Source organism: Ambystoma mexicanum, chromosome 3q (genome assembly GCF_040938575.1).
Source record: "Ambystoma mexicanum isolate Mex_15411 chromosome 3q, UKY_AmexF1_1, whole genome shotgun sequence".
Lineage (NCBI taxonomy): Eukaryota > Metazoa > Chordata > Amphibia > Caudata > Ambystomatidae > Ambystoma > Ambystoma mexicanum.
In genome coordinates this window covers 425,113,854-425,140,937 of record NC_090926.1, presented here as the reverse complement: position 1 = coordinate 425,140,937, position 27,084 = coordinate 425,113,854, and the positions used below count along the sequence as shown (strand labels likewise).

The 27,084-nt window shown below is 45.1% G+C and overlaps 1 protein-coding gene across 4 annotated transcripts in view; it reads left to right on the top strand.

The window, feature by feature from the left end:
- The window catches only part of PCDH1 (protocadherin 1), a 635,879-nt gene that overhangs the window by 368,685 nt on the left and 240,110 nt on the right, over positions 1 to 27,084 (top strand). The gene's annotated exons all lie outside the window — the stretch shown is intronic.

Here is a 27,084-nt window from a genome sequence, read left to right as displayed (position 1 = left end):
ACTGGCAAAAGCCAGGCTAGGATGGTCAGACAACAGCAAAATGTTTCGGGGTACACAACTGGAGGGAAAATAACCCATAAATGGAAATCTGTCCTAACCGCACCAAAGACAACAACCTCCGGTTTAACTGTTAAATTTCAGGCAGTTTTTGGTCATCCATATCATGGTTTCCTCCAGCCAAAGTTTAAAGTTGGGCAAGAAGACTCCCACATCCTCTTCCAATTTGAGGAGGATTGGAGTATCAACTGCATACACATAAGAACCTATCCAAGGTACTGAATGAAATGGAGCCACGGTCGCCGATTGAGTTCAGTTTGTTATAAACTGAGCGGATCCAATCAGTGCTTGGCCCATGAATACCAGGGGAGTGGAGGTGACCCAGTACGATAATCATATACTCAGGTTTAAGGGTGTTTTGCTGCTGCACACTATTTTACCTGCCCAACACAATTTACTGGCTAGATTTCAGTTGATCTGATAAAAAAAATAAAAACAATCTTTTACTTCACCATTGAGTCAGCACAGATTTCCTGAAAAAAAACATAGAATGTCTTGGTGAAATAGCAGGACACTGTGAACCAATGCAAAAGGGAGGGAGATGCATCGTTTTGATTTGCCTTTGACCTACAGATTATCAGCACCCATCATGTCACTGCTTTTCCACTCGGTCTATTGTATTAGAGCGATGGATGAGCATAGATTAGTATTTCCTGCTGCTCACTAATATTTCATCGAGAGCCTAATTGGGAACATTGTTTTGAGTTACCGGCTGGTATTAGCTGCGGGAGAAATCAATGGCAATGATACAACATCGCTTTATTTTGTCTGATGGAGACGAATGGCAGTCATTGCCTGGCCGAGGTCAGGCCTGGCGGGAAGAGGACGCAACAGCAGCCCTGTGTATGTGCCTGACCTTCAAGTCAGTTGTATACCCATGACTTTTTATGTATACGTTGTTCGCTGTGAGTCCCATTGCTAATTATTCTGTAAGCATCAGTGGAAGGAGAAGCAAAGAAGATGGTCATTAATAGCCTTTAATGTTCTGCCAGCAGTTTTAAATGCCAATAGCAAACTTTGGGTAGTGGGTGCCCCAAATTGTTTTGGCTCGTTTCCACTAGTCCATCTCTTTCTCCTCACAACAACATGGCCATTGGCTAACCACCTTTGTGGACAATGGATGCCATGTTTAGGGTTGGATGAGCCCTAAAGTGCTCGAGCAAATGCTGGTTCAAAGAATCCAAAAAAGAATTATTTTGCATTGAGCCATTCGATCATCCATATAATTGAGCACTTGCTGCCTATTTTTGGCTACGTCAGGCGCTTTCAGCGCCGGCGCTTTCAGGGGCAAGCCGGTCTGCGCCGGTCCTCGCCGTCCGCGGCGTTCAGGGCGGAAAGTGCTGCCCGTCTCCCCATAGACCGGTGTAACATCCTCACAGGTAATCATGGGTTTTCTCCCCCTCGACAAGCTCGCGCTAGATCTCAGTAAGCTTGCGCGCATTAACCTGGTCCAAAAAGCGGTAGAAACTGCCCTGACTCAAGTCAGTCAGGACTCAAAGGAAAAAGCAGCCATCAAAAGGCCCCCCAAGAAAGAAAAATTGACCGTTCCCTCCCGGAACAGTCCCGAGTTTCACCCCTCAAATAAGCTAGACCTAAAAATATGCTTGCTTAACACGCGTTCTCTCAATAAACATGCACAATGTGTTCATGACAGGATTGTCAATGAACAAATAGACATCTTCTGCATAACTGAAACCTGGCTCAAGGACCCTATCGGCCCCACCTGCGACATCGCAGTCCCGGAAGGCTACTCCATCTTCCACTCAAACAGAGAAGAAGGCCAGGGGGGTGGTGTAGCAGTCATCGCAAGAGACTCTATACATATGTTTCCCAGCAGCATAGCATGTACAGGCTGTGAAATACTGCACCTCAAACACACCCCTATGGCCAACAGTAGTTTAAACTTGATTGTCCTATACAGGCCCCCAACGTCCACCCCAGAATTCAACGACGAAATAACGCATCAACTCAATATGCTTAAAGGACCCAACACAGCCACACTAGTCATGGGCGACTTTAACCGCTGGTTTGGCGATACAAAAGACAAAGAAGCTAGTAAACTTCAAAGATCCCTAAACAACATTGACTTTGAGATCAACAACCAAGAACCCACAATGGACAACGGCCATCTTCTTGACTGGGTCGTCTCTAACAACCTCGAAACCCGAGAGTTTAAGACTGAAACCTGCATTTGGTCAGACCATCATAGCATATCCTTCCACATCACCCTGCCTCTTCCCAAACCCAAAACCCCTAACTGCCCGACCCTCTCGACACACCGTAACTACAAAAACATTGATAGGAACCACCTCATACAATTCCTAGCTGAGGTGGATAAAAACCAAACCGAGAATGACTCCTGCGAAACAACGTTAGCAAATCTACTTAGTCACCTCGAGAAACTCACGGACCAAATTGCCCCCCTTCAAACTAAATCAACTAGACCCACCCAAAAAAAACCACAATGGTTCTCCAAAGAACTTGCAGAACAAAAAAAGGACAAAACAAACAGAGAAAATGTATGGCTAAAAAATCCTTCATCAGCCAATAAAGCCCGCTGGAAGGAAAGCGAAATAATATATAAACATATGATAACCGAGGCCAAAAAAAACTTCTATAACGAACAGATTTCTACAGCCACCAATTCCACCAGCAAACTATTCAATATCCTCAAATCCATAGAAAAACCCAAAGCCATTACCCCTCCTTTCCTACCCTCTCAAGAAGAATGCGATGCCACCCAGATCGCCTTCTTCAACAAAATTTCAAAAGCCAGGGATGCCATCATAAATTCCCTGACCAACAAAAAAAACGACAGTTACTCTGCCAGCTGAGACTGCAACAGCAGGTATTGGAACTTTCAAGTTCACAGAGATCAACAACAGCGAAATGATCAAAGTACTGGCGACCATGAAACCCGCTACCTGTGCAGAGAATATCATTCCACCTAAGATAATATTGGACAACATAGACATTTTCGCCCCCATCCTGACAAAGATCATTAATGCCTCTTTTAGAGATCAGGAAGTCCCTAATGCCATCAAAAAAGTCACAGTAACCCCTCCGGTAAAAAAACCCAATCTCGACCAACGCGATCCGAATAATCTCAGACCCATAACAAACTGCAACTTCATCCTCAAAATCATGGATAAGATCGCCACCATGCAGCTCCAGGCACACGTAGAGGAATCTAATTCCCTCCACCCACAGCAGTCTGGTTTTCGCCCCGCACACAGTACCGAGACGGCCATGTTAGATCTGCAGACCAAAATGCTCGGTATTATTGACAAGGGTAAGACAGGCCTCCTCGTTCTACTCGACCTCAGCGCCGCATTTGATCTCCTCGACCATAACTTACTCCAGAATGCGCTAAAAAAGACCACCAACTGCTCTGATGAAGCCATCAGATGGATAATGTCCTTTCTAAAAAACAGACTATCCAGAGAGTGCACTGGGGGGACAAGTTCTCCCTTGAAAAAGAAATCCTCTGTGGAGTTCCCCAAGGGGCCAGTATGTCACCCCTACTGTTCAATCTTTACTTAAAATACCTATGCCTTGTTCTAGACCACATAAACACCTATTTCACTAACTATGCTGACGACACACAGCTTGTATTCGAACTAAGTGGCAATTATCAGAAAGATAGCGAGCAACTTACCACGATATACAACCACGTGGAGCAATGGATGGACTCCAATTGGATGTGCCTAAACGGAAAAAAAACGGAACTCATGATTTTCGGCTCATCCTCTGCTCGTGCTAAGCTACCCTCATCCTACACATCCTTCCACATTAAAGATACCCCCATTCCGGTCCTAAGCAAGGTTAAAACCCTAGGTATGCTGCTAGAAGCATCGTTGGGTGCGGACGCCCAAGTACAGTTCATCAAAAAAAACTGTGCCTACCACCTCCGTCTAATAAAAGCCATCAGACCTTTCATATCCAAGGAAAATTGTGCGACCATAGCAAGAGCCACCATCTTATCGCGCCTTGACTATGGCAACGCTCTAGTCCTGGGTGCCTCCAAGCAATGCCTACAAAGCTACCAAATGGTACAGAACAACGCGGTAAGAATTGTCAAGCTCAAAACTAAAACGGCACATATCAGCAACTCCAGAAGAGAGCTTCATTGGCTGAAAATCGAAGATAGGGTGCATTTCAAAACCTTAACCATCGTTCACAGATGCATCTACGGAAAGGCACCAACCTACTTAAAAACTAGGATCAAACCATACGTTCCTAATAGAACACTGAGATCATCCCAACTTGTTAAAATTGCTACGTCACCTCACAAACTCAAAAGTGGCTTAGGTAGAGCCTTTCCAACCCTTGCAGCCAACCTTTGGAACAACCTACCAGACCACCTTAGACTGGAAACCAACTACTCGCGTTTTTGCAAACAGGTAAAAACCCATATCTTCAAATAAACGGCCATCACGGCATATGCCTCAGTTAGCTTAATTCTATGTGACTGTCCCGTCTGCTCTGTCTAATCACTATCTGTTCTGTCCGTTCTTGTGTCCTTGTTTCTGCGCCCCGAGGCTCGCGAGCTACCGGCGCAATATAAATATTAAATAAATAAATAAATAAATTGACTCGCTATTGGAGTAACGTCAATTCAGTAAATATTCGACCCATACCGTTTCAGATTGGCTCAATCCAATTCAAAATAGCTCACTATAGTTTGAATCAGGTTAACACATTGTTGAATGGACATGATTTAAATCAATTTAGTCTTTTTCAAACCACAATTAACTATTGATTTTAAATGTGTCAAGTCCGCTAAACCTAGTAAGAGAAACTGAAAACACAAAAAATACTGTTATGGACAATGTTCTGAAATGAAGACACACAACAAGAAAAAAGGCAGCTTGCTGACTGAGCACTGGCTTAATGGGGCACGTTATTTGTTTGGAGGTATGCTAATGTAAGTTCTGTTACCAAAACCTTCTTTGACTAGAAATTGAATTACTGTCAATTTTTTTGCACGTCAAAATTGCACGATTGGCAATAAAGTGGAAAAGATACCTGCAGTCAAGTTCTGGAAGCAGATCCTTCACTTTAGCGCCAACTAGTACAGAATTACCACAGGCTGAATTCCCACCATCATATTACCTCGAAAATTCCCATGGACTCTGAAAATGGTGATGACCACACTCGTAATCTGGTAAGACTTCAACTGGAGTGCTATTAACAGTAAATGACTTTGTCAGTATTTCAGCTCAAAATATCATCAACTTCATGTGTCCCAATTAAACAGTCCCCAATTTCTGTGTTTGTAATATAAATTAGACCAAATAAGACATTTTTCCTAAAAGAAAATTATCTGCAGATATAAAATGCAATTTTTAAAGATTTTTGAGAAAGTATAATTTTAGATGAACCACACCGTGGGCCAGAGGTCTAAATCTCTGCTATTCTTGCAAAAGAATGGCACCAGGCAGGAAAGTATGTCCCTATTGCTATACGAACACCTCAAACTCTGATTTGAAAGTTTAAAACCGATTTGAACCCTCATGTTTTGATAGGCTTGAATATGATTGAAATCAGTACGCCTATCCATAGTCCAATCTTTGCACTGACTGTTGGTGCAGTTGCAGTCAGCTGTGACCCTTGTGTCATAGACACTGTGCTGCTCCCTTACCAACAATTCAGAGCCTCAGCTTTAAGCTTACATTTCCACCCACAAGGACTCTGGAGGCTAGGTTTACATGATTCTGCTAACTGTACTCTTCTTGATGTGTCTGGACGTGCATGCGTTAGCAAAGACAGCTTCCAGGTCGGCAAGTATCGATTGTAAATGGTTGTTGATAGATGATGGATGGGTATGGTTGGAGTCTGTTCAGCACACTAGACCTAGTGGCTCATCTGAAGGGAGTAAGTGGAGTGGAAGGTTGCAAGATTTTTTTAATGAGGAATTAGTGGGGGTGAGAGGCGGTGGATGGAGGGAAAGCCGTTTGAGTAGTGTCCCTTCGTGGGTTGCTTGTAGATTTCGTGGAGAGATTCCGGTGTGGACTAATGCCTTGCCGCAGTTGTCCCCCCTTCGCTCAGAACCAACGTGTATCTAGACGAGTGCATCGCTTTATGTATAGCAACCATGTTTCCAGGATCATTCAGATGGAGGTTAAAGGGCATATATTATTGAAGTAACATTTTTCCAAATAAGCACCTATTCGTATTAATGAGTGAGGAGCTGGGTGCAGCCACTCTTCATCAACAGATGCATGAGACAGTTGCTCTCACGATTAAGGGCTGGACGAAGGGAGCATGCTGCCTTACCTTCTCTGGGCGTAGTGTGATGGAGCTGCTACTGGGCTCTGCAGGCGGGACATGCCGGGGCATGAGAAACACACTCGACATCTTTTTTGGATGCCATACCGGCCACATTTTCACTCCTTACATCATAATCAAAAAATGCGGCTAAAAAATCCAATAACACTGACAGGTGGGCCACGTCCTCCGTCGTTCATGGTGGTGATGCCCTATCCCGTCCCAACCATGCCCTTCTGTGTGTGGAGGGGGGCGATCCCAGGAGACAAAACCTTGCTTACCCATTTTGCCTCCTGACCACACCCCCACACCCTCTCCTCTGTAGCCCCCCCCCCCTCGCAGCTGTACATGAATTCCACAGGGGGTGTACTGCGCCTTCCCCTTCCCATAAATCCAGCGCTGGAGTCCCCCGAAAGGGGATTCTAATGTCCCTGAGGTCCTCCCGCACCTGCATCCCTCTGTCCTCTCCTGCCCTCCACTGCCCGAAACTGACATTCAGGGTGGGTGGGATGGAAAATCACTATGATGCTGGCAGGTCGATGCAGGCCTGGGAAAGCAGGAAAACAGTGGAACCAAATATCCCTCCCTCCCCAGGGTAAGGCAGAGAACTGTGCTGCCCACCCGCCCGTTTTATGGGGCATTTCGTGCCACTGCGCTTCCCCGCCGGGCCCGACCCTGCCAAACCTGCCATGCCCCATGCTGTGGAACCAGTTCGACCTGGCGCCTCCTGGCCTCCGTCAGCTACCAGGCCTTCCCATGCTCCCAGGATGCCTGCCCAAACAAGCATCCCCGCAAGAGCCGGTCATTTGCCTTTTGTTCGAGGTCTACAGTTCAATCTGTCACATGAAGCACGTAGGTAGCGTGTGTGGTGGCCTTCTTATAACACTGCTGTGCTTCCATGAGTCCTCTTATCCCGTCTGCTCTGATGCCCAGAATCCCTCTCCAGAAAAGGTGGATGGGCTCTTAAGAAAGAACCTCTGTGATGGTCGCGTACTGACACTTGTCAGAGTTTAGCCAAGGAATGGCACCTTTGAGAGGGCCTTTTACGACTGCTCATAAAGGCTATCCCTTCTGGTTCCTTGAAGGCACTCCATGTTTTCAGAATGTTCATAGTTGATAGTCTATCGGGAGTTTTGTTTAAAACCTGGCGTGGCTTGAGCTCTCGGTTACCGGGGTTGGACGACATTGATTCTAAGTTAATGCAGTTGACGAAAATAGAATGATTTTAACACTGATGTTATGCTGCAAATGAAAATTCGCTTTTTTTATATCCTGTATCTATTCCGCCCAAGTAGACCCTTATGTCGGTGGTTGCTTTCAACAATTATTCCATCTGTTTGCTTTAATGAAGTACTTTACCTCTTAATGCACAGCATGGTATTTGGAGAAAAGCGTTTCCCGATAAGCTAATAGTTTTAGATTACCAAATGTATTTGAGGCAGTTATGTTGGGTTTTAGAGTAGGCATGGTTATCACACAAAACAAGGTATTGATTTCAAAAAGTGAGGGCACAAAAGCCGACCGTTCTAATCTGTCTGGGTGAAACCAGCACGAGATGTATGAGCGCTCATCTGGTTGGGACCTATGGCTCGCTTTTATTTGCTGATTTTAGCTCGGGAGCTGCTGCGAAATGTTCAAGACCGACAAAGTGGCCAACCTGTTGTTCACCTAACTCATTCATTCATTCATCCTTTCACTTGATTGTGTCTTGCTTGCCCCTTCCCTGCTCTCCATGCACTGCATCCAGTTTTAGTCGACCTCTGCGTGTCCACCTCATGTTTCTCCACAGACGTAGTTCTGTTACCAGTCCCCATTCTTGTTTTCCTTGGCTCTTGTATAATTTTCTAATGTGCTCGTTTGTCAGAGCATTACCCAAGCGTGGTACTGTGGCAGATTCCATCAGCTCAGCCCTCCACTGCCAGGTGCCCCGCCAAGCCCCCTCCATGCTGTGCGTAGAGGAGAGGTAAATCGGCCAGATTATTCTGAGCCTGCAAGCTCACTCAAACATGGCGGTTGAGGTCAGCAGGGGAAGCATTGATTTACTCAGTGTAGCGTGAGTGCGGTCCTTTGGGCCCAGCTCTACACGTGCATAGTGCTGGCTGAGTACGGCGCCGGCCTGAGCCATGATTGTGGCTCGAGATTATTATTGATGGGTAAGCTAGGAATAGAATTCCATACCTTTTTTTTCTGAACACCAAAGTGCAGCGACTTCGAGCCTGTGCATGGCATCCAAGCACTTGCCATGTCCCATCTCGACTGCCCTTAGGAGCCAGCGGTCAGACCAGGGATGTATTTGGTACTGTATCCCTGAACATCAAGTTTTCTTGATGCGGGGCAATGACGGTTACCCGTGCATTGATCTTTTACCACCTCCTTGAACCTCACGGGTCACAAACAGTAACTCTGGGGAAACGCTGTGACCCAACAGTGTACTGGAACTGGAGTGGTGCCAAGCATATGGATTGCAAGGTGATCTTCCAAACTTGGATGGCAAAGCTGCTGTCAGTATGTGGTGCCCTGGGTGGAGATGTAACCTGAACGGTAACGTTTCATCATTTTAAAAATCCTGTCCTGTTTTTGGAAGAGGGTTGCATTATCATTTGCAGCTTCAGGGGGACTTGAATATAAATCTTCATGTCAGACTACCAACAGCAAAAAGCACAATCTATAAAGGTCTCACAAAAACTACTAGTCCACTTGCATTGGCGAGTACCTTTGCATGGCACTAGACCTTGCTGGCAAGTATTTGACATTCACTGCAAACAAACATTATTTGCTGTTAATGGCAAATATGTTTGTGTGCACGTCTGAACTTTCAGTGTCAGCATTGTGCGAAATATGAAATGTACTTATGGTGACAGGCACCGTATTGCAGAAAAACACTGGTAAATTTTTTGTCTCCAGTCACCATTGGGCGAGTGCATTTCTCTTAGGTCAAGAATGTAAACAAAGGAACTCGCCCTGCAGGTATTTTTAAGAATTTGCGAGGCCTGCCATTAAGCATAGACGATATGAATTGCAATGTTAGTAGTTTACTGAGAATTTAGCATGATGGATAATTTTTATGCACCAAATACTTGTTATAATAGGTCGTTGGTTTTTCAGTAACACAGCCTAATGTCCTCCTCAGAGTGGGCTCGGACAATCAACATTTCAGTTAAGTCATATGCACTAACCCATTCTGCCACAGAGACTGCGAGGGGAAAGATCTCATAGGCGTGCCATGAATATTAATCAGAGCAAAAGCACCCTTATGCTTAGTATGCTTAGAGTTGCAGCACAATCTGTTCAGTTTAGAACTAGGGGAAGGCTTTGTCTCCTCGTATCCCTAACCCACACTGCCCGCTACCCTCCTCAACCCCTACTTGCTCAAGTATATGTAGTCTTGGCAGCCATTTCCAAACTTTAGTCCTACTTTGAGTTTGGTTGCTTCTTACAGAATTTGGGAAATCTGTTTATCCGATGGAAAGCATAAATATCAACATCACCCATTCCGTTTAAGAGATATTAATTCAGTTCTGGTTTTAATTGGCATTCTGAGACTTGTATTCCTGGATTCCCCATTATAAGCCCTGGGCTCCAAGTCGCAGAATACAAAGTTGAAACCTGGACTGTACAAGTGTCTTCCAATAAGAATGGATGGTTTATAGACATAATTTCGAAATCAAAAATTTCGAAAGTCAAAAAGTCGAAAAAAAAATGTCGAAAAAAATGTCGAATTTATTTTTTATGACGTTTTTTTTCGAAATGGGGGGGTTCCCCCCCAACCCCTGTTTTTTCTTTTTTTTTTGTTTTTACCTATTTTTTTTTATATAAACTAGAGCCCAAAAAAAATAATTCGACATTTTTTTTTTCAACATTTTTGATTCGACTTTTTTGACATTCGAAATTTTGTATTCGATATTATGACTGGACACCGAATGGATAATGTTGGCATGCATCGGACACATGTGCTCCAAAGTGTACAGTAATGGGCCAAGATCCTCCAGAAGTGCCATAGGCATTAAAGAGCTGGATGGGATGTAGTTGGTCATAAACTTGGTGGGGGTTCATAAAGTCCATGGGGATTGTGAACACTGCACCAGAATTTGAGTGAGGTATTGAAGGCTGGAATTGGAAGTGATGTGAGAAGGGCTCCATGGAGTAAAGATGTTCTTTCATTTGGGAGTTCCACTAATGAGGAAAGTTGCTCAAAGCGGCAGAATCCATGGCGATGTTGGTTGGAAATGTATGTATTAATGTGTAGACTTAATGCATTTCAAGGGTTGAAGCCATGACCACCTGTCTCTAGGTCTCATCCTAAGAAGTATTCCCCCTAGGCTCCCAAAGTGAGATGTGATGTAAATGAAGACTATATCTGCCAAGCAGAGGTACTCCAAAGGTTGGAGCCCCTTGCAAGACCAGGAAGGGGTGATCCTGAGAGGCAGTAGCGCCTCGGTAGTCCATCAATAAGTGTTGTCATTGAGAGGGCATCTCAGAGGGTGAATCTCGATGAAAGGAAAGCCTTGTAGGTGGGCCCAGTAATCGAGGCTGCAGCAGTGGAAGTGCTTTAAAAATTACAGACCAGGTCAGCAAGATGTGTTGAGGAGGAGGAAGTTGCAGAAAGTGCTACAAGCAAGGGCAGTGAGAGTTGCCCGATAGGTTGGTAACAATTCAAAAGGGGAAGTGAGAGGGAAGGGGAACGGAGATATTTGGCCATGAGTGGGATGCATTCCTATTTTTTGTATTTTGAAGTCGTTGGGATTTCTAGTTATTCATTTTAGCTATTCATTTCCTGGCTCTTTCACTCACTTTAGAGTGAAGAAGCCAATACGTGATTGTGATGCCTGTGACTGACGACCCATGTACCATGTCCTCACGTAGACGTTTGGGCTGTGGACGCATTTCATGTCTGTTGCCTGGAAGCAGAATGTAAATGAGCAAAAATGTCTGCTGTGTGTAAAATGTGAAGGTTTAATGCAATTTATTAGAACGAGACACTGCCACGTTTCACAATGCCATGGTAACCAGCCAACACAGCGAGCGCCTTTTGAGGCATTTAAGTGATATCGATTTGTGATGTTTATATTTTTTCTTCTGCTTTTAGTGTCATGTAAAGTGTTTGACATCTCCAAATCTCCTGGGCACTGATGCAAAGCTTTAAACCTGTCTCACAGTGGACAAGAAACTCGATTAGCCAGAATCGCACTTCCCTTCTGCTCACATGTATTCTTATCAATTCTACCGCTTTTTGCAGCAGGACTGCTTGCGGAATGGTTCACGGTACTTCCTCGGGGCTTCACAAATGTATGCTGCTTCTACCAATTTATTATGCGCCGTCACTATATGCATGTGTATTCTTTGCACTGTGTAGGTTTTATAATGCGTGAGTCTACGTATTTCTAGAGCTCAGATTGCGTGTTGTGCGAAAATAGACAGGGATTTTAATAGTCTACGCTCTACAAATAAGTGCGCGAGACTGGGCATTCAGGGACTGTGTGGGTACGGCTATTATTGGTGCATAGGCCCACTTTGTGCGGGCATTGCAGGAGCAGTGCGAGTCCAGACTTTGCCATGAACGAATATGGTAATTATCGGTAATAGAAGGGGTCCACACTAGGTCGGACAGATTAATCTGGCCAATATTAAGGAATGACTAAGTATGGAGATGTGCAAGAGTGTAGTGAGCATAGGCTCTCCAGGGCTTGCAAAATCTACTAGCCCACTAATAATGGTAAGTCGTTTTTATGCAGAGCGAGTACCATTTGCATGATATTCAACCGTGCTGGCGAGTATGGGAAGGTTGGAAACGTATCTTTAATTTATTGCAAACACACTTTGTATGCAGTAAATGGCAAATACAGGTTTCACTGTGCATGCTTGACCGCATTGCAGAAAACATGAAGTGTGCTTATGGCGACATGCATAATTTTACAAAAAGCACTGCTAAATATGTTGTCAGTCACCTTGGGGCGAGTGCATTACCCTTAGGTCGAGTATGTAAACTAAGGATCTCGCCCTGCAGGTTTAGTATGATTTTTAAGAATTTGCAAGGCCTGCTCTCTATAATGAGAAGAATGAGCGTGAGCTTTATCGAGAGATCTGTAAGTGAGGATCTTCCCAAGACCTGATATTCTTGCCTTCACCAAGTGCTGCATGAGTCTATTTATTTATTTATTTGGATTTGTAGAGCGCGCATCAGCCTGGGGGCATCATGGTGCTTGTTGCAGACATATCTTAGTTACAGGTCAATGTACATTTGCAGTTTACATTATGGTTGTTTGTTACAGTTAACAGTGAAAATTAGCATAAAAACAGTTGAGAGTTGTCATAAAAAGCATTTGCAATTTACAGAACAGAAAGTGAGGTTTTGAGTTTTCTTCGGAATGCAAAGAGTGAGTTTTCTGCTCTGATGTCTGTGGGTAGTGCGTTCCAGGTTTTAGCGGCAATGTATGGGAAGCCTAGGCCACCCGCTTTGGCCCTATTGATTCGTGGGATGTGCAGTTGGTTGGTGTATTGGGACCTAGTGTGTAGAGTAGAGGAGGATTTGGTAATTGTCTCTGATAGGTATGATGGTACAGAGAGAGAGGGGCATTTGTGTATCAGGGTGAGCATCTTGAAGGTGATTCGCTTTTTGACCGGGAGCCATTGAACTGATTGTCTAGCCTGAGAAATGTGCTCCCTTTTTGGGATGCATAAGGCTGCACGAAGTGCATTTTTCTGCGTGACAAGTAACTTGTTTAGGTTTTTTTCAGATGTACCAGCTAATAAGGCATTGCAATAGTCTGGTTTAGCACCAATAGTTGCTCTAGCTATTGATAGACAATTGGGTTTAGAAAGGTAAGGTTTTATGGCGTTTATGAGCTTGGTAGTGTGTGCGGATGAGGATGTGATTGCACTAACCTGTCTGGTCATGGATAGAGCAGAGTCTAAATAGACTCCCAGGGTTTTGACGGCTGAAGACACAGAGATAATAGTGTTATCAATGGTGAAGTTACCGTACAGTATCAAGTTTCACAAGGGTGTTCTTTTGACCTAGTATAATTATTTATGTCTTATCCCCATAGAGGGAGAGGCCATTGACCACCATCCAGGCCTGTATGGTGGAATAAATTGTGAGAAGTGCCTCAGCGTCTTTGTGGTATGAGCCAGAGAGCGGTAGGAGTGCCTGCGCATCGACAGCGTAATTAGTGTACGCGATACCAAATGAGTCGAGCTTGTCGAAGAGAGGCTTTGTGAACAAGTTGTATAGTGTGGGTGCTCTGCATGAGTCCTGTGGGACTCCGCAATGAATGGTGTTAGGGGTAGTGTTTATGTTTGAGAATACCTTCATTGCTCTGCCTTCAAGGAAGGAGGTGATTCAGAGCGCTGCATCTTTAGAGAAGTTCTTGGACTGTGTAAGGTGAGATGTGAGGGTCTTGTGGTCCACCAAATCGAAGGCACCTGAGAGGTCTAGGAGTAACACGAGGGCTGGCTTGCCTTTGTCCGTGATTTGGGTAATCTGGTTCTTTAGATCCACCAGGGCTGTTTCAGTTTTGTGTCCTTTTTGGAAACCATATTGCCTAGTTCCTAAGATAGAGTGGGTTTCCAGGAAATGTTGGATTTGGCTATGAGCGGCTTCATCCAATATCTTAAGAAGGAAGGGCACGGTGGTTATCGGTCGGTAGTTATTTGGTTGTAGAGGGTCGAGAGTAGGCTTTAAGAGGGGGCGGAGCCAAGCCTCTTTGAGGCGGTCGAGGATAATGCCTGTTCTGAAAGAGGCATTGATGAAAGCTGTCAGGAGCGGTGCGAGACGATCTGCGCAGTCCTTGATGAGCTTAGGAGGACATATGTCACCTTTGCACATAGAGGGTTTGAGGTTTTTGAGGAGGTTCATCAAGTCTAATTCAGTGATGTCACTAAAGGTGAAGACAGGTTTAGTGTAGTTAGTTGAGGCGGGGGCTGAGTTGGTTTGCTTAGGCTCAGGATGAGGAGGTAGAGCTTTACAGTGATCCTGGATTTTATTTTCAAGGAGCTCAATTTTATGAAGCATGGCAGATTGAATACTGGCATACCAGGCTTCATCTTTAACGATTTCATCTGGAGTGTTAGGTGGCGAGATGAGCTCATCGAAGATAGTGAAGATTTCCTTTGAGTGTGATTTAGCATTGGAAATGCGTACATTGAATGTGTTGGCTTTAGCTTTGGTGATGGCTGCTTTGTATTGGTGGGAGATTAAGTTAAAGCTGTTTTTGGCACTGTCACTTGGATTAATTTGGCAGTTTTTTAGTGCCTCTCTTTTGCAGGAGCGCAAGGTCTGTAGTTCTTCAGTGAACCAAGAATTGAGTGTAGTGATTTATTTTCTTTTTTGCATTCAAGGGGTGCTATTGCATTAATGGCTTTGGTGAGAGTGTCGTTGTATATGTCTGCTAAGGTATTAGGATCATTGGAGAAAGGGGGAGCTAGCTCAGGGATATTAAGGTATGGGCGGAGGTTGTCCTCATTGAGCTTCGTTGAGCTTCTCACTTGAGCTGCGAGGGCAGGTCTGAGAGTTTTGTGGCTTTTGGTGATGGGTAGCGTGAATTCAATACAGTGGTGATCAGTCCACGGCATGGATGTATTGGAAGTGATAGTGATGATGCAGTTATGGTCTACGACCCAGTCTATGGTGCGGCCTTTGGAATGCGTGGGGTTCATAACTTTTTGGGTGAATCCTAGGTCAATAAGTTCATTAGTGAGGGTATCGGCAGCTTTATCTTTAGGATCATTGAAACCTAAGTTTAGGTGTCCAGGTAGAAGGGTCTCGGTGGAGCTTCTGATGTTGTTGCTGAGTCGGTGGATGAGGTGTCACTGAAAATCTAAGGGGAGACCTGGGGGGCAGTATAAGACATGAATGTTGATGGTGCTTTTGGGGGACAGTGCTAGCTTGGCAGACAGAATGTCTGAGTTGCCGGTCGAGGGGTGACTGACTCTAAGAAGGAGGCTTTCTTTGAAGATGAGTGCTACTCCGCCTCCCACTTGGGCTAGTCTGCCTTGTCTGAGGATGGTAAAGCCTGGAGGGAGTGCGAGAGTGACGGCGGGGCTGGAGTCGTCATGTAGCCAGGTTTCTGTGATGGCAAGTAGGTCAATGTTATTGTTGGTTATCAGGTAGTGAATTTCTAATACGTGAGCTGGGAGGCACACATTTAAGATGGCACATTTGATGTGTGGTGTGGGTATGGTGCTGGTGATGGTGATGGTGGGGGTGGAGGCTAAGTCAGGTGTGGCAGGTATAGTAGAAGGGAGAGGCCTATTGTGATTGGTGTATGAGTGTGTGGGTGTGATAGAATGTTCGATGTGGAGGGTGTGCATGCGGATGGAGCGGGAGCCTAATCTAACATTTCTAGATGCCGTGGGACGAAAGCTGTATTCTAATGGTGGAGTGCGAACTCTGAGTCTAACTAGTCTGCACATTGTGCTGAGGCACGGTAGTGGAGAAGATATGGTTGTGTGAGAGTGGTTAGACTGAAAAGGAGAGTAAGCCGAGAAGTAGTGGTAAGAGAGTTGGAGGTGAGGACCTTGCTGGTGACTTTGAGCATCATAGTGTGCGAGAGTCAGAGTCTAGAAAGGGTAATGGTCTGAGTGAGATAAACCAATGAAAACATCTGGAGGATTCTGTGCATGGTCTAAAGCTTAGTGGGCCTGGGTTGTGACCAAGAACTGAGGGTTTCTGGGCATTCTAATGAGCTGGGTGAGTATGGATACCTATTGCAAGCTTGGATGGTCACTACGTGCCTTACCAAGCAGGAAGTGCATGGATATAATGAAGCGCTAAGGGACGATGACAATTATGCCGATTATTACTTGTGGTTGCAAAACGGCCAGAAATCGCCCACTCATTGCTAGAAATGACATGGAAATTGCGACCAAATCACTGGCCTGTTACATTTCTTTTGCTATTTGAATAAGTGTCTTTGGAGGTCGTCCTGCCGGTCCTGGATGGAAGGATTCCCTTACTGCGATGTCTGTGTTGTCAGACGTCATATGATGTGCTCTGTGATGCCTTTGTTTCAGCAAGCTATGTGACTTAATGGTGGATCTGGTAGGAGTCTGCTCTCCAACACATTAATGGGGCTTGACCTAGTAAGCAGTGCAGCTTATCTGTATACTCCTCTGGTAGGTGGATACGTTTTACCCTCCTTTGTCAGTGGCGCAAAAACTGTTTTTGGTGACAGTCCGTGCATGCATGGGTACATGCACCTTTCGGGAACCAGCTTGGGGGTCAAAAATGTCCTGTCCAAGCTGAGACCTCGGGCCATCCACTTGGAAAATGCCTCAGCAAACCCCATGAGCCCAATTCTCTGGCACATCCGAGCAAGACTGCTCTGTCCGTTTGGTTGAAGAAGGATGTTGAGATAGCTTGGTGGGTCGTGCTGCAGTGATCTCTGTTTTAATTAGTTTGTTTCAAAGACTTGTTTAGTCAAGCCGGTCTTCCTTCAATGAGGTCCATTCAGTTATTACCTTTTGACTTGAGTTATAGCAACTTCTGCTACATAGACCTATAAAGCCCACCACTTGTGCAGCAATCCCGAACTATTAATGAGGATAATAGGAATGTCCTGCTTTTCAAAGAATTGTGCAGTTGTGTCAAGGTTAAAACAGCGAGGATGACATAATGGCCTTGCAAAAATGTTACAGGATAGTGAAATTAATAGAAAATAGCTAACCGATATTTTTATAAAATTGGCAGAATTGGATAGGACAAAAAAACAGATACAGCCTTATCGGACATAAAATCGTACTTGTTTGATCGTTTCTTTTTTTAAAAGATTCCTGAATTGACGTTGGAGTGTCTTTCCAGTTGACTGCTCATTGACGCAGAAGTCAAAGGTCACTGGCTGCACAACGTCAGTAATGTATGAGATGGGCAATGGGGCAGTGTTTGCTTAGAGACGAGAGATTTCATCACTCTCATACGAAACGATTTTTTACACTGCAAATAGCTGCACTAATGAATAGACCTCTTTCAGACGCAGTACTTGAAGCACTTGCCGATTGGTTTTAAGCCTGGCTGGATGAGTTCGAGGTTTTTTTTGTTGCTGGAAATTGCAGACTGTGTAGAGGGGCATTCCCACAGTCGCGATCTGAGTCGTGATGTTTGCGGACTCTAGTAATGTTTGGCTTCCTTCTTTTAAACAAAATTGGCAAAAACTGCCATTGATTTATCTAGCTGTTCCCACAGAGCGTTCATTGGATACAAAGATTTCAAAAATTGGAATGAAGTTTAATTAAATTAAATACATCCGCTTTTTTCAATACAAACTATATAAATCTAAAACTATCCGGACTAGAGCAGTTAGCAACATAGTAATTGTTGAGCTATCAAACATCAGCAGTGGGCTTTACTTGGCCTGGCTTCAAACCTTTTGATTAGTCGGAGGTACGAGCTTGACAGGGAGATCTCCTGCTCGTTTCATTTATGGTCCTGTCCGTCATCCTCTCTGACCCGCCTCCTCCTTCCCCCTCAAGATAAATACTAGTGTGCGCACCAATAGAGGTACAGGGGCGGCATGAGGATTCGACATTTGCCTTACTCTTGCAGAAATCCCTTTTTTGTGTGTGTTTAGTTCCCTTCCCACAAAGTCCCACCAATGCCCCCACTCCCAAAGCATTGATGAATCTCTTGCATGGCCCAACAAGCCAAAGACTCCCTTTAGTAACCATTAGACCTCATGAATGCATTGCCCCCAAGTGCGAGGCAGGGTGTGATTGAGGGGGACAAGGGCTTTTCAAGGTTCCAAGGCAGGGGAAGTGCATTATCCACAGGGCCTCATTGTGCGTGCCTATTCCCCCATACGAGTCGCCCTACAGAACACACAAGAGTCTCCTATTGTGCCAAGAGTGCGAGCAGCTGAGCAGGAGAGCAGAGTTCGGACCTCTTCCATTTCTTCAATCCTCCTCTCCTACAATTAGCGTTTAATAGGTTCCTGAGAGGCAACAATCAACTTAAAATGCCCAGTGAGGACCCTTGTTGGAAATGTTTTGTGCGAAAATCCACTCCCCTCACCATTCTTCTTTGTAAAGGAGGCTGAGTGCACTGTAATCTTCTGTACAAAACTAATTTGCCACCTGCGGAAGTAGTGAGATGAGGGAGGTGGTATTCTGTGGAAAAATGAGGGCGAATTGTAATTGGGTTTCTAAGCGCAGACCGGGGAATGTTTACATGTCTACCCATGGGTTCAGAGCCTTTTGTTACTGGTTTTGTTAAAGAGGACGTAATCCTCCGTTTAGTGGAGGTAAGTAGGCAAATACAATGGGAAATCTGTATCTTTTCCTTAATTTAATTTTAATTTAATATTTTTTTTTATAACTCGCCTAATACCATACTTGGGTTTGGTTTCTAAGCTTGGATCCGGGATTCGAACCTGTGTTGCTCTCTTGCTGCCAAGTGAGCTCGTTGTCCCTGAGCTATCCTCCCGGTCCTTATGGTGGGGTCACCAACACTTCTAGTATCTAGTGTGCAGCTGTGTTTACAGAAACCAGCAAGTGTGGGTGAGCGGTGATGCCTCTGTAAATAGCTAGTGTTATCTAGCATTTTAAATGGATGTTTAGCTTGCTTGGAAATACTGGCATTTTCGGTGATAGTGTGAACTTGGGCAAAGAAAGGGCTTTTTTTTCTCATTGATTACGCTGTTTGGTTGAGCAGCAAAGCAAGCTTAGAGCTCAGGTCACTGTTAGACTAACTTTCCCTAGCCCTCCTCACCGACTAGATATGTTTTCTATTCTGGTTGTGATAAGTTACACGTGGTTATGAGAAATAGCAATTCATTGTTTTGGTCAGGGTAGGACTTTCCTGTCTGCTAGCAGAGCATATTCTCTCAATCCTGCCGATGACCGGTTTCCAGCTGTGGCTGCTGTCTTAGATCCATCAATCGGGCTTTCGAGGGACTTGCTCCACAGCAGATTTGCTATTGATTACCAAAGGCTGATCATCACTGCAAGCACATCATACCATCGAGGATGTGGACGTCTTTTTTTCTGCAAGATGAGTCCATGTTGAGATTTGGTGTTGCCTTGTTAAGTGTGCTTAGATTGGTCTTGAGAGCACATGCATTACTGGCCTCCTCTTTCCATTTTTAGGCTATTCGGGGGTAGGGGGAATCGCAAACTGTTGGCTATGTACATGATTCTGGAGCGATCAATTATTGGCCTTACATAGCTGCATACTTCACATGTGTTGTAGTAGGCAGGTGCAGTTCCTCCTCTCCAGGACGGATAGAGTGATGACCACTTATTGGATGAACGCACATTCAGGAGCGAACTTTGCGTCATCCATTTGTCACATGTACAAATTGTATCAGGATTGTTTTTTTCAAATGGATTTTGTCCTCCCACGTATTCCTTATCTTTGATATTTCCTAGTATCCAATTTGCTGCCTCAGAATGTATTTTTCAGTAGAGGGCGCTGTGGATCGATGCGTGGTCGAGTCAATGTCCCTCAGAGGCCTCCGTCCTGATGTCGATGGCATGACGGGTATAAGTAGCTTGCGCAGCGCCTGTTGCTCAGTTCTGTTTTTCTGCACTTCACTGCTTCGGTAACGTAACGCTTGGTTTCGTGTGATTCTTCAAGTTTCCTGAGAAAATTCTTCAAGCTTTTCAACGAGATGACTTCCTCATCGGCTCAGTCGACTACTATGTCCGGATTTTAAAAGTGCTGCAACTTCAGTGCTTAAATGTCCATGATGGACCCGCAATAGGATGCCTGTGGTGACTAGGGGCAGAACATCTGTGCTTGGAGTGTGACAAATGCATGTCGATGATGGCGAAGGCCTCGTGGGAGCGCAGAGGGAAGTTGGAGAGAGGTAGGCCTCAAAAATCTATTACGCCGTACAAACATAAATCATCTGACGAGTCGAGGCCTTCGTCTCCTCGTCATGAAAACCTAAATGCTCCCGTTCACAAAGTGGATCTCATCATTTCTCATCTTCGAGGCATGTCAAAAAGAGGCGCCATAGTTCGCTGTCCACTTCATCATCTAGTTCACTCGAAAGGGTTGTTTGTCCCTCAAAACACAGTACCCCAGCTCAATGGGAGGATTTCAGAGTGAGTATGATGGTGTTCGAGAACGCGGCCTTGCCCCCTCAAACACCTAGAGGCGATGCCCCAGAGAAAACACCTGAGTAGCACAGACACTGTGAGTCCTCGAACTCGGCCGTGGAAACTCCTCGAGGGCAGTCTAATCCCTCGAGTCAAGAGAAAGTCGAAACACAAAAGGTCGTCGTCATCGACGCCAAAAGAAACCCATACGGCAAAGCCACAAGCGTCGACCTCCTTGATGCTGCATATCCAAATTCCTCGAACACCGTCTTCGAGGACCTCAACGTTAATGTCGATACCATCGGCGGCTTCGGGGAAACCTTCCAAACCATTAACAATTTTGTCAAAGCTGTCAACATCTATTTCAACACTGTCAACTCCCATTATGACGTCTATAGTGCCTTCATCTTCTTTTGAGAAGATTTATACACCACAACCTCGGTCAGACTATTTTAAAACTCTTTCTTCAATGTATGAAGATGAAGATGCAGAAGAGTCATCTGAGGAGGAAAGACCATTTGGTCTCGAAATGGGACACCTTCTGTACCAGAGGAACCCATATCGGAAGAGTCTCGCATAAAGAACCTACAGGACTCTCTGCATGAGTCAAGTGATATTGACACTTCCGCTGAAATTGAATTTGGTAAGGCAGATCCAGATCATCATGCCGAGAGCAACTATAGGCAACTCATGACTAGAGTAATTGAATGCATGGGATGGTCCAGGCCCGCACCTGTTTTTGAACAGGACGATTTAACGGACATACTGGATAAAGGAGCACAGTAAGACCCTATTGTCCCATTCCTGCAGAGGAGGGTAACTTCCAACTGGGAAACACCTGTGGTTGTACCGGCAGTGAATAAGAGGCTAACAGCCAAATACAGTACTTCAACTTCTGACCATCTATACCTTTCGAAACATCCAACACCAGAAAGCCTGGTAGTACAGGCAACTACCTCTTCTGGCAAACAAAATGCCTATCCTACAATTCCACAAGATATGGATGACAAAAAATACGATGCCATGGCCAAGGTGGTTTTCTTGGCCGGTAGTATGGTGTTAATCTGCTAATGCCACGTGCACGCTGGCGTGATTTACCCACAGCCTTTGGCACTTTATTACGATGGCGGCTGACCACATACCCGAAGGGGAGGAACAAGACAGTTTCTTGAACTTTGTCAAGGTTGGGAAGGGCGCTATGTGTGAATCCCTCAAGACCGGTCTCAAATCTGTTGATAGCAACAGCAGAGCCATGGCGGCTAGTACGGTAATCCGCAGATTTGTCTGGTTGCGGAAGTCAGGATTTGCTCCAGATGTTCAGTCCAGGCTTCTCAACATGCCCTCTAATGGCACACATCTATTTAGGAATAAAGTTGATGTGAGTTTAGAGAAGCTGCAAACTTCCAAGGCAGCGGTGGAGCTGCAAAAAGGCAAACTCCAAACCGCCCCACAGGTGCGCCCTGGAGGAATAGGTCCTTTCGCTATTATTCTGCATTCGAAAAAGGCAGAGGACAGCCAGGTCAAAGACGATTCCCTCGTGGTGGACGGGGTAGAGGTACTAAGATTGCAACAGCAGGGGCTGCCTTACCTTTAGCCACTGCGTCAGCCGCTCCAAAACCCCTCTGAGGTCTTCCATCACAAGTGTGCAGTAGGAGGCTGGTTGTCACAGCATCTGACAGAATGGCAGGCTATTACTTCAGATGCTTTGGCATTGGAAACAGTTGCCCAAGGTTACTGCCTACCTTTCCTGCAAAACCCTCAGTCATCCACCGGGGAACAACTCTTTGAAGGGTCCGGATCCACTCCTTATGCAGGAGATTTTAACTCTGCTGGAGAAAGGTGCTATAGAACCAGTACCTGTAGCGGAGAAGAATAAGGGTTTGTACTCACCTTATTTTCTAATTCCAAAGAAGGACAGGGGATTGAGACCCATCTTGGACTTAAGAGACTTGAACAAGTTCCTCAGGATGGACAAGTTCAAGATGGTAACCCTTTCTCAAATCCTTCAGGCCCTCCAGCTTCGGGATTGGACGGTATCATTGGACCTCCAGGATGCTTACTTTCATATGCTGATCCATCACAAGCACAGACAGTACCTGAGGTTTGCGGTTGGCAACTCTCACTATCAGTTTCGGGTTCTGCCATTTGGGCTAACCTCCGCCCAAGGGTTTTTGCCCAGCTAATGGCGGTTGTGGCAGCAAGTCTCAGGAGAGAGGGGATTCACGTCTACCATTACCTGGACGATTGGCTGATCAGAGCCAGTTCCCCCAGAACAAGCCCTTGATCATCTCTGCTATACTTGCCACTCCCTCCACATGCTGGGCTTCTCCCTCAACTTCAAGAAGTCCCACATAATACCATCACAAAGACTCCAGTTCATTGGAGCAGTCCTGGATGCTTCCCTGGGAAAAGCCTTATCACCTGAGGTGAGGGCTCAAGACATTCTGCAGATGGTGACAATATTCCAGAATGGCCAACCTATTCCGGCCTTCGACTTTCTAAGGTTGTTCGGTCTCATGGCATCCTGCATTTTTCTGGTGCCAGAGGCTTGCCTGAAAATGAGATCTCTCCAGTGGGCTCTCAGAACACAGTGTTCCCAGTTCTCAGGAAGGATGTTGGATCTTTTACTAATCCCAAACAGAGCCTCACTAGATATTCAATGGTGGGCCTGCTGGGCGAACATCTTGAAAGGAGAATCGTTTTGGCTACCATGGCCGGAGATAACAGTAGTGACAGATGCATCACTCATGGGGTGGGGACCCAATACCAACGTTTTGACCATCAGCGGTCGTTAGTCTCCATCAGAGTCCAAACTACACATCAACCTTTTAGAGCTGAGGGCAATCAAACTAGCGCTGATGGCCTTTCTGCCCGCTGTACGGGGAAAGAACGTCCTAATAATGACGGACAACACAGTGGCCATGTACTACCTCAACAAGAAAAGAGGTGTAGGGTCATTACCATTGTGCAGACAGGCAATGCAGCTCTGGTTCTGGGCAATACAAGAAGGAATCTCTCTATCGGCAGTTCACCTAGCTGGAGAGAAAAACACAATGGTAGATGCTCTGAGCAGGCAGAGCGCAGCCTCCCATGAGTGGGAACTAGCTCCGGAAGTCCTTCCAGAGATCTTCACCCTTTGCGGAACCCCTCAAGTGGAGCTGTTCGCGACCAGTGCCAACCGGATGTGCAAACTGTTCTGTTCAAGGGAATTACCCCTGAGAGGAGCTCTAGGAGACGCGTTCATGGTGGACTGGGAGTTTCCACTTCTCTACACAATTCCTCCAGTCCCCGTCAATCCGCACCTAATAAGGAGGTTGAGAAGGTTCAGGAAATACATGATCCTAATTGCCCCGGATTGGGCCTGGAGGACGTGGTACCCTTATATTCTGAACATGTCCATCTGCCCTCCGATTAGTCTTCCACAAAGAGAGGATCACCTCTCTCTCAAAAGAGAGAGGGAGGAGGGTCGGGTTCTCCATCCAGATATCAGCACTCTCTGCCTTCACGCATGGTTTCTGGGAGGCTGAGATACAAGGATTGGGACCTCCTGGACGACATAATGGAGGTTTTGTTTTCGGCCAGAAGGCCGGCAACAAAATCTTTATACCGCTGCCGTTGTAATAAGTTCTGTAGCTGGTGTAGAGATAAGAATGTTGACCCTTTCTCATGCAATACACCAATGGTGTTATCTTTTCTTTTGCACTTGGCAAATCTGGGACTCCAGATTGGTACGAGGAAAGGTCATCCAGCAGCGCTTTACATCTTCAAGCGCACTGCAGAAGTCACCTATTTTAAGATTCTTCTAGTAATTCAATTCTTCAAATGATTAACTAATGTTTATCCTCCGACTCCCCTTCAGGTCCCACTGTGGGATCTCAATTTGGTTCTAAACATTCTAATGGCTGCTACTTTTGAGCCTCTTCTTTCTTGCCCATTAAGACTTCTTACCTTGAAGACAGTTTTCTTAGTGGCTGTAACATCTGCCCGAAGGGTGAGTGAGCTACAGGCTTTATCCTGCAAGCCTCCTCATATGGTTTTTCATAAAGACAGAGTGGTATTGAAGGTGAAGCTTAACTTTCTCCCTAAGGTTGTTTCTGAATTTCACATCACTCGGAAAATAACCTTACCATCCTTTTATCCTCCGCCACACCCAGGGAAAGAGGAAGCAAGGCTTCAGACTCGACCCTACGCGTGCACTGAGTTTCTACATTACCAGATTAGCAAAACTGAGACAGCATGATCAGTTGTTAATGGGCTATACAGGGCAAAAACTGGGTCTAGCCATCACCAAACAAACCATCTCTAGATGGATTATTTTCACAATTTCAGAAAGCTACAAACTGGCTGGTAAAGACCCCCCAGAACACCTAAGGGCTCACTCGACCACGGATTTCACAACTTCGCCTGCTTTGCAGAGGGGAGTTGCAATAAAGGATATTTGTGCAGCTGCCACATGGTAGTCTGCACACACCTTTTACGAAATACTAGTCTGGATTTCTCCACTAGCCAAGAGTCTGTTTTTTGAAGGCAGTAGTGCACTCTGTGCATTCTTGATCATTTCAATGGTACTCCCTCCTCCAAATAATGTAACTGCTTTTGGAGTGTATCGAAGATAAGTAATACGTGGAAGGACACAATCCAATCAAAGAACAAGTCCCTTACTCATGGTAACCTTCTTTCGACTGGATGTTCCTCCCACGTATTCCTTATCGCCCCTCCCATCCTACCCTGCAGTAAAATTTCCCTTGTGGTTACAGTCTGCGGTCTCTCAAGGGGAGTAACCGTCTAACTCAAGACAGTGCTTCGCTCTTCAAAACGGAACTGAGCAACAGGCGCTACGCAAGCTACTTATACCTGTGATGGCCTCCAAGGGACATCAACTCGACCAGGCATCGACGCAAAGTGCCCTCTACTGAATAAAACTTTCTGAGGCAGCAAGTTGGATTTTAGGCAATATCAAAGATAAGGACTATGTGGGAGGAACATCCAGCCGAAAGAACGTTACCATGGGTGAGTAACTTGTTCAACTTTCGCCCTTTCAAGGTCAATTAAATGAGTGTCACACGTGTCATTGAGCTGTTTTATGGTAACACACAACAAAGAAGGGAAAAAGTAAGGTCTGTCTGTCCTATCGAAATTGTCAATATTTTTCTAATATATGTACATGGTAATATTGATCCTTTTTCAGTACTATTTAAAACTAATTTTATAAGTCACACTTGGGACAGAAGTTTAACCAAAGTCTTTGTTGTGAAAATATGCCATTAACATACTTTTCCCACCATAAGGTACCCACTTCTGTAACCACCATAAGGGCTACAGTGTTGCCGTTGTACAGTAAATATCCATTTGTAATGTATACATTTCTGTTGAATGTTTTGACTGTGCGGCCTTAGAAATGGACATAACAGTAAGCAAGTAACGTGTTGCACATATTTATTATTTATAATTTATAATGGTGGCCTGACCAGATTTCCTCAGGACCTAATTCTAGGTTTAGTTTTTCTTGGGTAGTAGGGGAAGACTGCGATCGTAGCACACCAAGGGAACTGCTATTTTTAGGCCTTTAGTTTGGATTACTTGGTTATTTCTCAATGAACATTCGGGAGGACATTTTATTAGGCAGGGAATTATTTGTGTTCGTATAACATCAGAGATGAGGGTCCAATGTTTGGCAACTCTTGCACTGTCTTGGATGGAAAAGCGGCCCATATGCAACACGCTTTCACTTTCATAAAATATTAATATAAATAAATGTCGGACAGTGAATGGGACAAGTTGTTTAAAGTCCCCAAACAGGGGGTGGGTAGTCAGAATTGTTCATATCTGATTACTTGGAAGTTGCCAAATGTGATGTGGCCTTGCAAGAGTGTTTGGGTTCGTAGCCCGTAGTTTGCCAAGCAAAAATGGGAGATTGTTACCACTATACACGTGGGCTACTTCTGGCGGCCCATCTAGTTATATTCTCTTCTGGGGTCTCACCTGGAGTAGTGTGTACATTTGTTGAAGCTTCATCTGCTGGAGGATTGTGTCCAGTTCACAATCCCTATTGCCAAGTAGTAACTTTTTCTGGGGTCACAGAGTATTATGCACACTTCTGCAGGCCTCATCTGGAGGACTGTCCATTTCTGAGGGCATCATATAAAGTAGTTTGTTTCTTTCTGCGGGACTATCCTGGAGCAATACCTAGTTCTGGGAATATCCTATTATTGCATTTAGTTCTAGAGCCCCTCTTGAAATATTACCCATTTGTGGTGGGAAACTAGATCGACCACTTCTGAAGCGCTGCCAGTTTCTAGTGGCCACCTGTGATTGTTTCTAGTTCTTAAGTCATGCAGTGAAAATATGGACAGGTGTTTTTTCCTATATTTACACATTGCATTGTCCCGTCACGGATTAAGATGGTGCAGATCCTGTGCCTAAACTGGAAAAAGGTAAATGTATGTATCTACAGATATACGGGCATATAAGCAGGGGTAAAGTGTCAGAAAATATCGTCTAATAGTAAATGCAAGACTAAGCGCAGTCTTGGGGGTTCTGACCCAAAATATACAGAGAGTGCTCGCATCACTATGTTTACAATTCCTTTGCATGATGGTAGTCATTGCACAAAGGCCATGCAAATGCCAAATGTTGCTCTTGATGTTAAACCGATCGTCACATAATGTGTTGCAGTGAATGAACTCCGAGGAGGATAGAGAGGGCCCATGTAATTATGTAAGG